Genomic DNA, 13,883 nt, shown 5'->3' with positions numbered 1-13,883 from the left:
CAGCGTCTATTTGTGAAATGAAATCAGCGCGTTGTCGACGTTCGTCACCGCCGGCGCGGATCGTGACATATTCACCTTAAGCAACAGCAAGCAGTAGTGCTGCAGTAATAGTAGTAGTATAGTAGTAGTAGTTTAGTATTAGTAATAGTGTAGTATGTAGTAGTAGTAGATAGTAGTAGTATTAGTAGTAGTAGTAGTAGTAGTAGTAGTAGTAGTAGTAAGTAGTAGTAGTAGTAGTAGTATAGTAGTTAGTAGTAGTAGTAGCAGTAGTAATAGTAGATCGTAGTTTTATTATTAGTATGTATAGTAGTAGTAGTAGTAGTGTATAGATAAGTAGAGTAGTGAGTAGTAGCAGTATAGTAGTAGAGTAGTATACGGAATAAAAGTAGTAGATCAGTAGATAGTAGTAGTAGTAGTAGTAGTATAGTAGTATAGTAGTGTAGTAGTAGCTAGTAGTAGCTGCATCTAGTAGTAGTAGTAGTAGTAGTAGATTAGTTTCAGTAGTAGTAGTAGTTAGTAGTAGTAGTAGTAGTAGTAGTATGTAGTATATAGGGAGTAGTATAATAGTAGTAGTAGTAGTATAGTGTATATAGTAGTAAGTCAAGTAGTAGTAGATTAGGTAGTAGTAGTAGTAGCGAATAGTAGTGTGTATAGTAGTATTATTATTATGTAGTAGTAGTATAGTGTAGTCATAGAGTAGTAGTAGTAGTTATAGTAGTTAGTGACGCGTAGTAGTGTAGTAGTAGTAGTAGTAGTAGGTAGTAGTAGTGTACAGCAGTTAGATTGGTATATGTTAAGAAGTAGTTAGTAGTAGTTTAGTAGTAGTAGTAGTAGTAGTAGTAGTATAGCTAGTAGTAGTAGTAGTAGTATGATAGTGTATGTAGTAGTGGCAGCGTACTAGCAGCAGCAGCGGCGGCGTGTGCGTGCGTGCTGGAAACGTGCGTTCGTGCATGTGCAAATACTATAGCATATATACAACGCTCCTCTGTTGCTTCTTGTGAATTCTACTCGCCATACTTACGACTGGATGGCCTTCGTTTAGCAAAGAAGAAGATAGAAATAGTATGTGTGGAAGTATGTATGATATGTCTATATTCGCCGTCTTCCCAGAGCACGGCCGCTTTCAGATATAGTCAGACAATATTGCCAGCGAGCCGTGTATGCAGAGCGTGCAGCTGTGTGTGTGTGTGTGTGTGTGTGTGTGTGTGTGTGTGTGTGTGGGGTGTGGTGTGTGTGTGTTTGTGCTGTGTGTGTTGTGGTGTAACTATAAGATAGATCGATATTAGCAATGTGTGATTCTTCTGTACCCGCCAGAATTCTCGCGTTTGAATTATTCTTGCGCGTTCATTTCTTATTCGGATTATGGTTAGAGGGTTGATTGCGGGTGTATCTCGCGCGTGCGCAGTATTTTCCCCCAAACTTCTCGGCGTTAGGCGTGGCAACACATATCAGCTCAGTAAAATGCTGACAACACCGATGTGGTGCCACCTTGCGGCACGATCGGGCATACTTGCCACATATCGTTAAATGTTGTAAACGTCGTTAAGAATCTCTGTTAGTTAGTTTATCTATAAATTGTGCTGAATCTATACACAATAAAATGACAAATAAATAAAGAAATTCTGCGTATTAGCCAAGCATGTTGCTGCTGTTGATAAGGCAAAATAAAATAACAAATAACTACATTATCTCTAGCGATGAAATAGCGCATTAACAGGATTTTTTAGCTGAAAAACAATGGCAAACTATTTCTTCCGCTACCGCTCTTTGGGAGCAGCAACTTATTTCAGACTACCTCCGTCAAAATTTCATGGTTGGCGACATTCATCTTAAATTCTGCGACTACTATCAGGTGGCGTTGCCCTACACAGAATCATTCACGACAGCAATATAGGGTTCACGCCTGGAAAATCATTGTTCCATAGGCGAATATACTTTACGGAAAAAATCTCCCATAATCAGCAGAAGTTTATTTTGGAATAACAACTGCCATCCGCTTGAATCTAGTCGCAAGTGACACCATATATGTTATATAACAAAAAAAATCTTCCATAATTTTTTTTCTAAAACACATTTTCCAGCACTCACTTCAGAAATAGGACCCAATTTACAATGTGCATTATGCACAAAAAAGTAGGCTTTCTTTGAAAATTTCGCCCGGCCGCAAACGCAACGCACCTTCGGACGAGCGTTTACACCGTCGGATTCAGAAAAGATGTCTAGTTTATGAAATCTAACATATGCACAGAGTTACTGACCTTTCTAATGAGAAATACAAAATCAGAGCGTACGCGTCGTACACTCAAATAACGAATACTCTTTTTTTGCCCTATCCAGCGCTCATTGGTTGATTTGCCACCGTGCGCGTACCTATAGGGTGTTGAAACAACAGTAGAGGCGCTCATAGGCTGCAGGCCTGAATAAGCCATCGCAACAAGAAATAATTAAAAATACTTCACACTGTTACTGGCACTTACAAAACATACACTTATTCATGTTAAATAGATACAGAATTCATGCTCTATGCTCCCCTTTTCGAACACTTTTGCAGCTCTATGATGCGAATTTCGGTTCAAGGCAATAGAGAAACATGGGCCCCAATTAAAACCAATGTCATTATACATCAATCATAAATTAAAATAATATTATAATCAATATAATAGGTTAGGTTATGCGTTATGAGGTATTGTTAGGGTTAGGTTTAGGGTTAGGGTTAGAATTAGGGTTAGGGTTACCGGTTAGGCACATTGGTTTTATTGGGACCCATGTTCTCTATCCTTGGGCCCGAATTTCTGCAAAGTTGTCTGAACACATTTCATACACAAAAAACACCAACCGGTCGCTGTGACTACGCCACCTGACGGAATGTCGCGAATACACAACAAAAATAACAAAAACCAACTTGCGTGCATAATGCTAATTATTGCACTCTAGTGCCGAATTTCGGCGAAAAAAAACACCAAAAAAGGCCTTTTCTAGAGACGAAATAGTGCAACGGTGAACAATCGCGGACGCTTACTGTTATATGCCTCCTATACACTATATACAGCATATACAATAACAGCGAGCGATGGCTCGATCTACCATACATTTATAACTATATTTTATATTATAATTAGCAAACACCCATACAAAACAAAAACTGCACTAAAAAATGAGAACTGTCGCAATTTGCAACGACGACAACAATCGTGGCACAGCGACATTTACCGATACAATCAGCCCGCAAGGCTTTCAGTTGCCTCTATAGAAGAACCATAGATATCGCAGCCCGTATACGCTATACTCAGCTGTGATCTCTATAGCACTAATTACCATATACTGCTCCGGTATGCAACAATCGCTATTGGTAGACTGGTCGAATGACTGATAGGTCGAACAAATAGCGTCACAATCTACTTGAAGTACAATCTCGCCTTCCGTCACCCGGCGGACAATCATCTACGGTAGCTTACTATGTGATTTGTTTCGACAGCAGAAACTTGCAGAATCGTAGAAGATAGAGGAACAATTTGCGGTCAATGAAAGTTTGTTGCAGTCCCACATTGACCGTTTCACATGAGCGATTCAACATCCCCGGGGCCCGGGGCGCTCTCAGCGATAAAAAAAACGGTAAAAAAATTTGCCGTACTTTCATTCGACGCGACATTCACAGGGCCCTGACTGAAAACACACGCGCACGCTCACGCACACGCACACATCGTCGAGCGACAGCGGCCATCAGGCGTTATTACAATACGCGAAGCAGCACGCGCTCGAAAGAGAGAAATTTTCTTCCTCTCATCCGTGGCTGGAGGGTGCTGGGCACATAGGAGGAGGCAGTGAGGAGCTGGCGTAATTATTTGGGGGGGAGGGAGGGTGGCGGGGGAGGTGGATTAGGAGGGAGCGGAGGGGAGAGGGGTGTATTAGTCATCGTCTTTTCACGACCGCGCTCTACTTGTCGCAAATATAGCAAATAGAAAATAGGTGCGCGCGCGTGCGAGCGAGCGCTGGTCGTACATTCGTGCATTCATGCTGCCTTACCTGCGACGAGCATTATGAGCTGCGAGCGTGAATCAGGTGCGCGCTTTGTGCGCTTTTGTAAGCGCGATTCCAACAAAAGCGCAGCGCGTATCTATAGACGCAAATCTGCGGGGAATAGATGAGAATAATGACTGGAAAACGGTATTTATTATACGTTTAGCATCCGCGTCGTGGACGCTACTGCGGTTTAAGTCGCGTCTCTGGTTGTTATGACAACACGAGACACCGTTGTATACGATTCGCGAGCGAGATGCTATTTTGAGATGTAACTGCGCACAGCCGTTGTATCGCACAACGATTTTTGACGGTTTATGTTATATATCTGTAAGGTGCATGTGCGTATAACACAAACATCGGCGGTTGATATTACATATAATATGTAACGTGTGCGCATAGTGGGAAATCTCAGTGTTGTCATTCTATTGCTGTTTGGAAGATGATCGTTTTATTCTCTAAACGCACAAGTTACGTGCCGCCATTATTGTCAAACGCTGCTTTTCATACATAGTTACATCGAAGATTGGCTATCAAAACCCGGGTTTCACGAATCAACCTTTACAAACGCGTACGCGAAAGTAAATACACGTGTCGTTTATTCGAGGTTTCGTCCGATTTTCCATGACACGATACAAGATATGAGTGAGAATACACAACTCTACTCGTAACCTATACTCATCATTCAGCTTTCTTTATCGTAGCAATTGGCTTCATCTAGGTTGTTTGCACTTCTTTTATTAAAGCATGTGCGAGGATACGGACACTTTGTGTACGTGCGCGCGACGTGTACGTGAGTACATGCGTGTACGTGCGCGCGACGTGTATGTGCGCGCATGCGTGTAGGTTCGCACATGCGTGTACGTGCGTATCTGATATAATATTAAAATGCGTTCGTTCGCGTTTGAGCGGACTGGTGCTTCGAACGGAAATATACTGTTTGTTAATCGTTTCGTCTCGCTTTCCGGCGTATTATCCGTATATTTATTTACCGCCTGGGTTTTCATCTGCCGCGTTGCTAAATGGCAGCAGCGCCTGAATAATTTTCGCAAACGTTTAATAATACGAGATAGAGTGAATGCGCAGCGCATTTCGCTTACTGTTAACACACGTAACATTCCAAGGCAACTTTCACAGCGCATGTTGCTATCCGTCACAATTGCCACACTTTCCTAGCTGAATATGTTTATAAAATATTGATTGGTGGATTTATAAGAACTGGTTTATAATGAATGACTGTTGGCAAGATCTCTTGCCCTGCGAACACGCCAAAGTGCGCAAGTATTTATTCTCCGTCGGATCACAATTACCCACACGTAGCCTACGGTACCTCACATGCCAACAGAAATTTTGAACTGTTACCAACGATTAGGAAATCGCTCATTAAAAATTTAACGGCGAGTTTCCCTTTAGTCTGTTTCACACAAAGTCGTGCATTAGTGTCCATCTATTATTAATTGAATTCGAATGTTTACAAGAACCGGACGGAAATACCTCGACCCGGTTGCGCGATTGCGTTTAACGCCATCTCGCGGAAATAAACTCAACGAATGTGTACACGTCAATCCTGCGCCCAGTAACTGACCTGCGCCTGGTTAGAGAGCGGAACTTTCAATGTCACGCGGGAGTAAAACTGAGCATCTGAAAAATCGTGCTAAAAATATCTCCTCGTGTTCGTTTCCTTGAAAAATTGTAACGTAAGGATGCGCATCATGCACGACTGAATTTGCATACGTATTAATAATTAATGAGAAAGACGCTCGAGAGTTTGTGTTCCCAAAAGAAGAGAAATCGTAGAGGGAGAGAGGGAGAGATAGATGGGGAGAAAGGGGGAGAGCGAGAGGGTGAGAGAGGGAGAGAGGGGAAGCGAGAGGGTGAGAAAGAGAGAGATAGAGAGAGAGCGAGAGAGAGAAAGCGAGAGAGAGAGAGAGAGAGAGAGAGAGAGAGAGAGAGAGAGAGAGATAGATAGAGATAGAGAGGGCGAGAGAGAAAGAAAGAGAGAGAGAGAGAGAGAGAGAAAGAAAGAGAGTTAGAGAGAGAGAGAGTGAGAGAGAGAGAGAGAGAGAGAGAGAGAGAGAGAGAGTAGTAAGTAAGTGCATATTCGTTCCGATTTCTTCCGATAAAAACCGATAGCTGAAAAACAAAACGCTGACTTCGACGCTGGCAGCCGCGGGCGTCGAGTGAGCGGGGTTTGGATGAAGCACAGACGTTAATCATGAACACGAATCTATTTGGAGAACATGCGATGGGTGGATAGACGTGTGACTGCTGACTTCACGGCGAGATGCGAGACGTTTCGAATAACAGCAAAAAATAATCGCGTGAAACATTATATTCATTTGTTTCTTAGACATGAAGTTGGACGTGACGTTCGCGCGAGTCCTACTCGGCAATAGATATAGACAATATATAACACAATGAAATGAAATTTTTTGAAAGGAAATGTGATTAAAACCTTAGTAAAAGTCACCGGTTGAGATTAGTAAGACGCGCTACACCGTGTGTTCAATACCGGCGAAAAGCTTCCGTGCGTCTCTCTGTTTGTTTGTTTGTTTTGTTTTTGCTTGTTTATTTGTCTCTCTGTTTGTTTGTTTGTTTTGTTTTTGCTTGTTTGCTTGTCTGTCTGCCTGTCTGTCTGCCTTTCTGGCTATCTGCCTGCCGGGCTGTCTGTATGTCTCTTTATATATGTCTGTATGTCTGTCTCTGTGTATATCTGTCTACCTGTTTGTCAATATATAAATAGTCAATGAAATACAGGGAGTAGGGAGAACGACAGAGAACGACCTTTTGCAGAAACCCGCCGCCAATCCCGAACCAGGCGTTCGTTCGTCGGCAAGTTTCGCAGTTCCGCCGACACCGCCGACGCCGACGACGACGACGACGCGCAGCCGTCCGTAATCCGACTCGAACCGAGCGCATCACTGCGGATCCGGCTCGCGTTTGTTTGCTGACAATGGCGAGCGGTCGGGCCGGCGGGCAGGCGGAGGGGGCAAGACGACCCCTGCCGTAATGACGGAGCAGCAGCAGCAGCAGCGGAGGCGGCAGCAGCAGCAGCAGCAGCAAGATCAGCAGGCCGCAACAGCAAGGCAGCAGTAGCCTCAACAGGCAGCAAGCAGCATAGCAATCAGCGGCAGCAGCAGCCAGCAGCCGCAAACAGCAGCAGCAACAGTATGCATTCCGCAGCAGCAGCGCAGGCACAGCAGCACGCATCAGTAGCAGAGCAGCAGCAGCAAGCATAGCAGAGCGCGGCAGCAGCAGCAGCAGCAGCAGCAGTAAGCAGTAGCAGCAGCATTAGTAGCAAGCAGCTAGCAGCAGCCATCAATTCGTCGTCGTCGTCGTCGTCGAACTAAATTTCGTCGTCGAGCGACAGCGGCCATCAGGCGTTATTACAATACGCGAAGCAGAGCCGCGCTCGAAGAGAGAAATTTTCTTCCTCTCATCCGTGGCTGCAGGGTGCTGGGCACATAGGAGAGAGCAGTGAGGAGGCTGGCGTGATATTTGGGGGGAGGAGGGTAGCGGGGGATGGATTAGGAGGGAGCGGAGGGGAGAGGGGTGTATTAGTCATAGTCTTTTTCACGCGCGCGCTCCACTTGTCGCAAAAGATAGCAAATAGAAAATAGGTGCGCGCGCTGCGAGCGCAGCGCTGGTCGCACATTCGTGCATTCATGCCTTGCCTTACCTGCGCGCAGCAATTATGAGCGTGCGAGCGTGAATCAGGTGCCGCGCTTTGTGCGCTTTTTGTAAGCGCTGACTTTCCAACAAAGCGCAGGCGCTTGTTATCTATAGACGCGCAATCTGGGGGAATAGATGGAATAATGACTGGAAAACTGGGTATTTATTATACGGTTTAGGCATCCGCGATCGTGACGCTGCGTGGCGGTTTATGTCGCCGTCTCTGGTTTGTTATGACCACACGAGACCACCGCTGTGTATACGATTCTGCGAGCGAGATGCTATTTTGAGTATGTAACTGCGTTCAAGCCGTTGTATCGCCAACGATTTTTGAGCCGGTTTATGTTTATATATTCTTAAGCGTGCATGTGTTCGTATAACACAACATCGTGCGCTGTTGATATTACATTTAATATGTAACGTGTGCGCATACGTGGGAAATCTCAGTGTTGTTCATTCTATTGGCTGTTTGACAAGATGAATCGTTTATTCTCTAACGCACAGTTATGTGCGCCCATTAATTGTCAAAACGCTGCCTTTTCATACATAGTACATCGAAGATTTGGCTATCAAAACCCGCGTATTTCACGAATCAACGCTTTACAATACGCGTAACGCGAAAGAAAACGACGTGTCGTTTATTCGAGTTTCGTCCGATTTTTCGCATGACACGATACAAGATATGAGTGAGAATACACAACTCTACTCGTAACTATAGCTCATCATTCCAGCTTTCTTTTTCGTAGCAATTGGCTTCATCTAGGTTTGTTTGCACTTCTTTTATTCAAAGCATGTGGCGAGGATACGGACAGCTTGAAGCTGTATAGTGTTGAAATGGAATGACAAAATAATAACGCACTGAGCGCTGTATATTTACAATATTATAAAGGTAAGAGATCCACGTGGTTTAATACTAATTACCGTATACTGCTCCGGTAGGCAACAATCGCTATTGGTAGACTGGTGGCGAATGAGGGCTGATAGGTCGAACAAACTAGAGCGTCACAATCTACTTGAAGTACACATCTCGCCTTCCGTCACCCGATCGCGGACAATCATCTACGGTAAGCTTGCTTATGTGATTTGTCTTTCGACAGCAGAAACTTGCAGAATCGTAGAAGACAGAGGAGCCAATTTGCTGTCGATGAAAGTGCTTAAAACGTGTGTTTGTTTTGCGACAGCAGAAACTTGGCAGTAATTCGTAGAGATAGAGGAAACAATTTGCGGTTCAATGAAAGTTTGTGTGCAGTCCCACATTGACCGTTTCCCATGAGTGATTCAAGCACTTCCGCGGGGCCCGCGGGCGCTCTCAGCGATAAAAAAAAACGGTAAAAAAAATTTGCCGTCTTTCATTTGACGGGCGACATTCACAGGGCCCTGACCTGAAAACACACCGTCGCGCGCACGCGCCATCGCACACGCCACAAAGCACGCACACAAAGACACACACACACAGCACACACACACACACCACACACACACAATCACATTGCACACACACACACCACACACACACTCACACACACACACCACACACACACACACGCACACACACACCACACACACACACACACACTCAGCACACACACAGCCACACACACACAGCACCACACACACACACACAGCACACACACAGAGGCTAGAAGAGAATACACAACTCTACTGCTGTAACCTATTTACTCATCATTCAGCTTTCTTTATCGTAGGCAATTAGTGCTTCATCTAGGTTGTTTGCACTTCTTTTATTAAAGCATGTGCGAGGATACGGACACTTAAGCTGTATAGTGTTGAAATGGAATGACAAAATAATAACGCACTGAGCGCTGTATATTCACAATATTATAAAACTAATAGATCCACGTGGTTTAATAAAAATAATTGAAATAAATAAATAAAACATAAATAATTAAAACTTTAATAATACATTTACCACATATTTTTATCGACAATATTGTTTTAATTTATATATATAAATGAAATAATGAATAGTTAAGAATAATAATCAAAAAGTTATAATTAAAATAAAATAGATAGTCTCTTAATGTGGAGCTTTGTACACTTCAAGTGTGACTTAGTAAACGACAGACAGATAGCCAGACAAAACAGGACCACACAGGAACAACAAAGATACACAGCCCAGACAGATGGCAACAAACAACAAATTTAAAAAAAAAACAAATAACGAAACAAACAGACGCGAGGAGGTTTCACACTGGTATTCGAACGCCACTACGGTTGTTCGCTCGTTCTTTTGCTAATTCAACATGTTGACTTTATTGAGATTTTAATCGCATCCTCCCGCGGACATGATTAAGCGCGCCCACTACACACGCCATTCCCACCCAAATCCTCACCCACCCCACCCACACCCTCACCTACCCCACCCCCCCCACCCACTCAGCCCCCACCCCACCCCCACCCCCACCCCACCCCACCGCATCAATGGCATATGACGTCTTTCTGATTCATCCTGTTTACTCTACATACACATTTCGCTCTCGTGTTTCATGCCGAGCCGCTGAGCTTACACTGCCTTTTTATTTCACTATTTCCCTATCTTACGACGCGAAATATACTCTAGTCAATGTAACGCCGTAATGTCTATATTCCTGTCATTGATCTTGCCGTAAAATCGCAACGGACCGCCGCCGCCCGACGTTACGGATCGCAATATCATCAACGGTCGCCGCCGCCGCCGCGCGCCCGCCGCTGTCTAATGTACCTGCATTTGAATTCGCCACGTCTATTATATCGAGATTATTAAAATTGCGTTATTTAGCTGAATGTGTGTAGTGCATGCATGCGCTCGCCATCGACAAGGCTCACGTGTGTTGTGAGCATGTGCGGCCATAGCAGACGTATGCACAACGCGCGGCGCGCCGAATCAGATCATCTTGATGGGGCAACGCATAATCGAGTCAGCGAAACGTCGTTCATCGTCGTCGTTGTCGTTCGTTACGTCGTCGTTTGTCGTCGTCAGTCGTTCGCCGTCGCGTTCGTCGCCGTTGTTTGTTGTTGTTGTTGTTGTTGTTTGTCGTTCGTCTTTGTCGTCCGTCGTCATCATCGTTGTTGTCGTTTGTTCAGTCGTCTGTCGTCGTCGTCGTTGTTGTTGTTTGTTGTCGCCGTCGAAGTTGTCGTCGCTGGTGGTTGTCTCGTTCGTCGTCGACGTCGTCGTTCGTCGTCGTCGTTCGTCGTCGTCGTTCCGTCGTTGTTGTTGCGCGGGATTTATAATCATGCAGAGAGATGCCCGCCAGCGTCTATTTGCCATGAAATGAAATCGGGCGCGTTCGGCGCTTTCGTCAGCCGCCGGCGCGGCATCGTGAAATATACTCACCTTACAGCAACAGCAGCAGTAGTAGCCTGCAGTAATAGTAGTAGATAGTAGTAGTAGATAGTATGTGAGTATTAGTTAGTTAGTTAGTAGTAGTAGTAGTAGGAGTAGTATTAGTATTAGTAGTTAGTAGTAGTATCACGTAGTAGTAGTAGTAGTTTTAGCTAGTAGTAGTAGTAGTATAATAGTAGTGTAAGTATAGTAGCAGTAGATAATAGTAGTATTATTATTATAGTAGTAGTCAGTAGTAGTAGTAGTAGTAGGTAGTAGTTAGTGTAGTAGTAGTAAGTAGAGTAAAGTAGTAGTAGCAGTATAGTCAGTAGTAGTAGTAGTAGTAGCTGCAGATAGTAGTTAGTAGTTACGTAGTAGTAGTAGTAGTTAGTAGCTGCCCAGTAATAGTAGTGTAGTAGTAGTAGGTAGTAAGTAGTTAGTAATTAGCTAGTAGTAGTATAGTTAGGTTAAAGTAGTATTATAGTAGTAGTAGTAGTAGTAAGTTAGTAGTAGGTATTAGTAGTAGTAGTGTAGTAGTAGTAGTAGTTTTTAGCTAGTACGGAGTAGTAGGTAGTATAATAGTAGTAGTAGTAGTAGTAGTAGTAGTTAGTAGTAGTATAATAGTAGTATTATTATTATAGTAGTATAGTAGTATAGTAAGTAGTAGAGTATGTAGTAGTCAGTAGTTAGTAGTAGTAGTAGTTAGTAGTAAGTAGTATAGTAGTAGTAGTAGCCCAGCAGTAGTTGTAGTAAGTAGTAGTAGTAGTAGTAGCTTAGTAGTAGTTAGTAGTAGTAGTAGTAGTCAGTAGCTAGTTAGTAGTAGTATAGTAGTAGTAGTAGTGGCAGCTACAGCAGCAGCAGCGGCGGCAGTGATGCGTTGCGTTGGTCAGACGTCGCGTCGGCGTTCCCGAGAGTGCATGTGCAAAATACCTGATGCCCTATTCCAACGCTTCTCTGTTGTTCTTGTGAATTCTTACTCGCCATACTTACGATGGATTGGCTTCTTTAGAAAGAAGAAATAGGAAATAGATGTGTGGAAAGTATGTGATATGCTAATATTCGCGTCTTTCCCAGAAACGCCGTTCTCGTCTGTCGCAATATTGCGGCAGACCGAGACCCCCCCCCCCCCCCCCCCCCCCCCCCCCCTCGTATGCAGACGTGCAGTGTGGGTTGTGTGTGTTGTGTGTGTGTGGGTGTGTGCTGTGTGTGTGTGTGGTGTGTGTGTGTTTGATTGTGCTAATTGTGTGTGTGTGATGTTGTAAACTATAGATTCTTAGATCGAATCATTAGAATGTGTGATTTCTCGTACGCCAGAATATCTCGCGTGTTGAATTATGTCTGACGCGTTCATTTCTTATTCGGATTGTTGTTTAGAGGGCGTTGCATTGCGGGTGTATCTCGCGCTGTGCGCAGTATTTTCCCCCAAACTTCTCGGCGTTAGCCGTGGACACATATCAGCCTCAAGTAAAAATGCTGACAAACACCGATTGGTGCCACCTTGCGGCAACGATCGGGCATGACTTGCCACATATTCGAAATGTGGTAAACGTCGTTAGAATCTCTGTTACGTTAGTTTATCTTATATTGTGCGAATTCTATACACATAAAATGGGTAATAAATAAAGGAAATTCTGCCGTATTAGCCAAGCATGTCTGCTGCTGGTTGAATAAGGCCAAAATAAAATAACAAATAACTACATTCTCTCTAGCGATGAAATAGCGCATTAACAGGATTTTTTAGCTGAAAATAATGCAAAAAACTAATTCTCTTCCGCTCGTCTTTGGGAGCAGCAACTTATTTCAGACTACCTCCGTCAAAATTTCATGGTTGGCGACATTATCTTAATTCTGCGACTATAGGTGGCGCTGCTACACAGAATATTCACGACAGCAATATAGGTGTTGAACAACAAGTAGAGGCCGTCCATAGGCTGCAGGCCTGAATAAGCATCGAACAAGAAATTTAATTAAAAATACTCGACACTGTTACTGCACTTACAAAACATACACTTTATTCATGTTAAACTAACTACAGATTCATGCTCTATGCTTCCCTCGAAACTTTTGCCAGCTCTATTGATGCTGGCACGAATTTCGGTTTCAAGGATAGAGAACATGGGCCCAATAAAACCAATGTCATTTACATCATATAAATATAATATTAATATCAATATAATAGCGTTAGGGTTATGGTTAGAGTTATTGTTAGGCGTTAGGTTAGCGGTTAGCGGTTAGAATTAGGGTTTAGGGTACCGGCTTAGGCACATTTGGTTTATTGGGACCCATGTTCTCTATCTTGGGCCCGAATTTCTGCAAAAGTCGATCTGAACACATATTCCATACACAAATAAACACCAACCCGGTCGCGTGTGACTACGCCACCTGACGGAATTTCCACGAATGACACAAACAAAAATAACAAAAAAACCAACTCGTGCCATAATGCCTAATTATTGCACTCTAGCTGCGAATTTCGGCGAAAAAAACACCACAAAGGCCTTTTCTAGAGACGAAATAGTGCAACGAGTGAACAATCGCGGACGCTATACTGTTATTACGGCCTCCTATACAACTATATTACAGCATATACAATAACAGCGAGCGAGGCTCGCATCGTGCACAAGGTGACACTTTGAACGACGGGTTTATATTCATATCTACTAGATTAGCAGGCAGACCCATGACAATGAACAAAAAACTGCCCACTAAAAAGGAGTAACCTGTCGCAATGTGCCAACGACGACAGACAATCGTGGCACAGCGACAATCACCGATACAATCAGCCCGCAAAGGCTTATACAGTTTGCCTCTATAGAAGAACCATTAGATATTCGCAGCTCGATACGCTTATACTCAGCTGTGATTTCTATAG

At 43.7% G+C, this 13,883-nt stretch overlaps 1 protein-coding gene across 1 annotated transcript in view; it reads left to right on the top strand.

The window, feature by feature from the left end:
* Positions 1–13,883, top strand: part of LOC106810270 (SLIT-ROBO Rho GTPase-activating protein 1-like) — a 72,800-nt gene that overhangs the window by 56,971 nt on the left and 1,946 nt on the right. The window lies entirely within an intron of this gene.

The sequence above is a fragment of the Priapulus caudatus genome, unplaced genomic scaffold (genome assembly GCF_000485595.1).
Source record: "Priapulus caudatus unplaced genomic scaffold, Priapulus_caudatus-5.0.1 Scaffold425, whole genome shotgun sequence".
In the NCBI taxonomy this organism is placed as follows: Eukaryota; Metazoa; Priapulida; class Priapulimorpha; order Priapulimorphida; family Priapulidae; genus Priapulus; species Priapulus caudatus.
The sequence above is the reverse complement of the archived record's forward strand: the minus strand, read 5'-3'. Positions and strand labels throughout refer to the sequence as shown.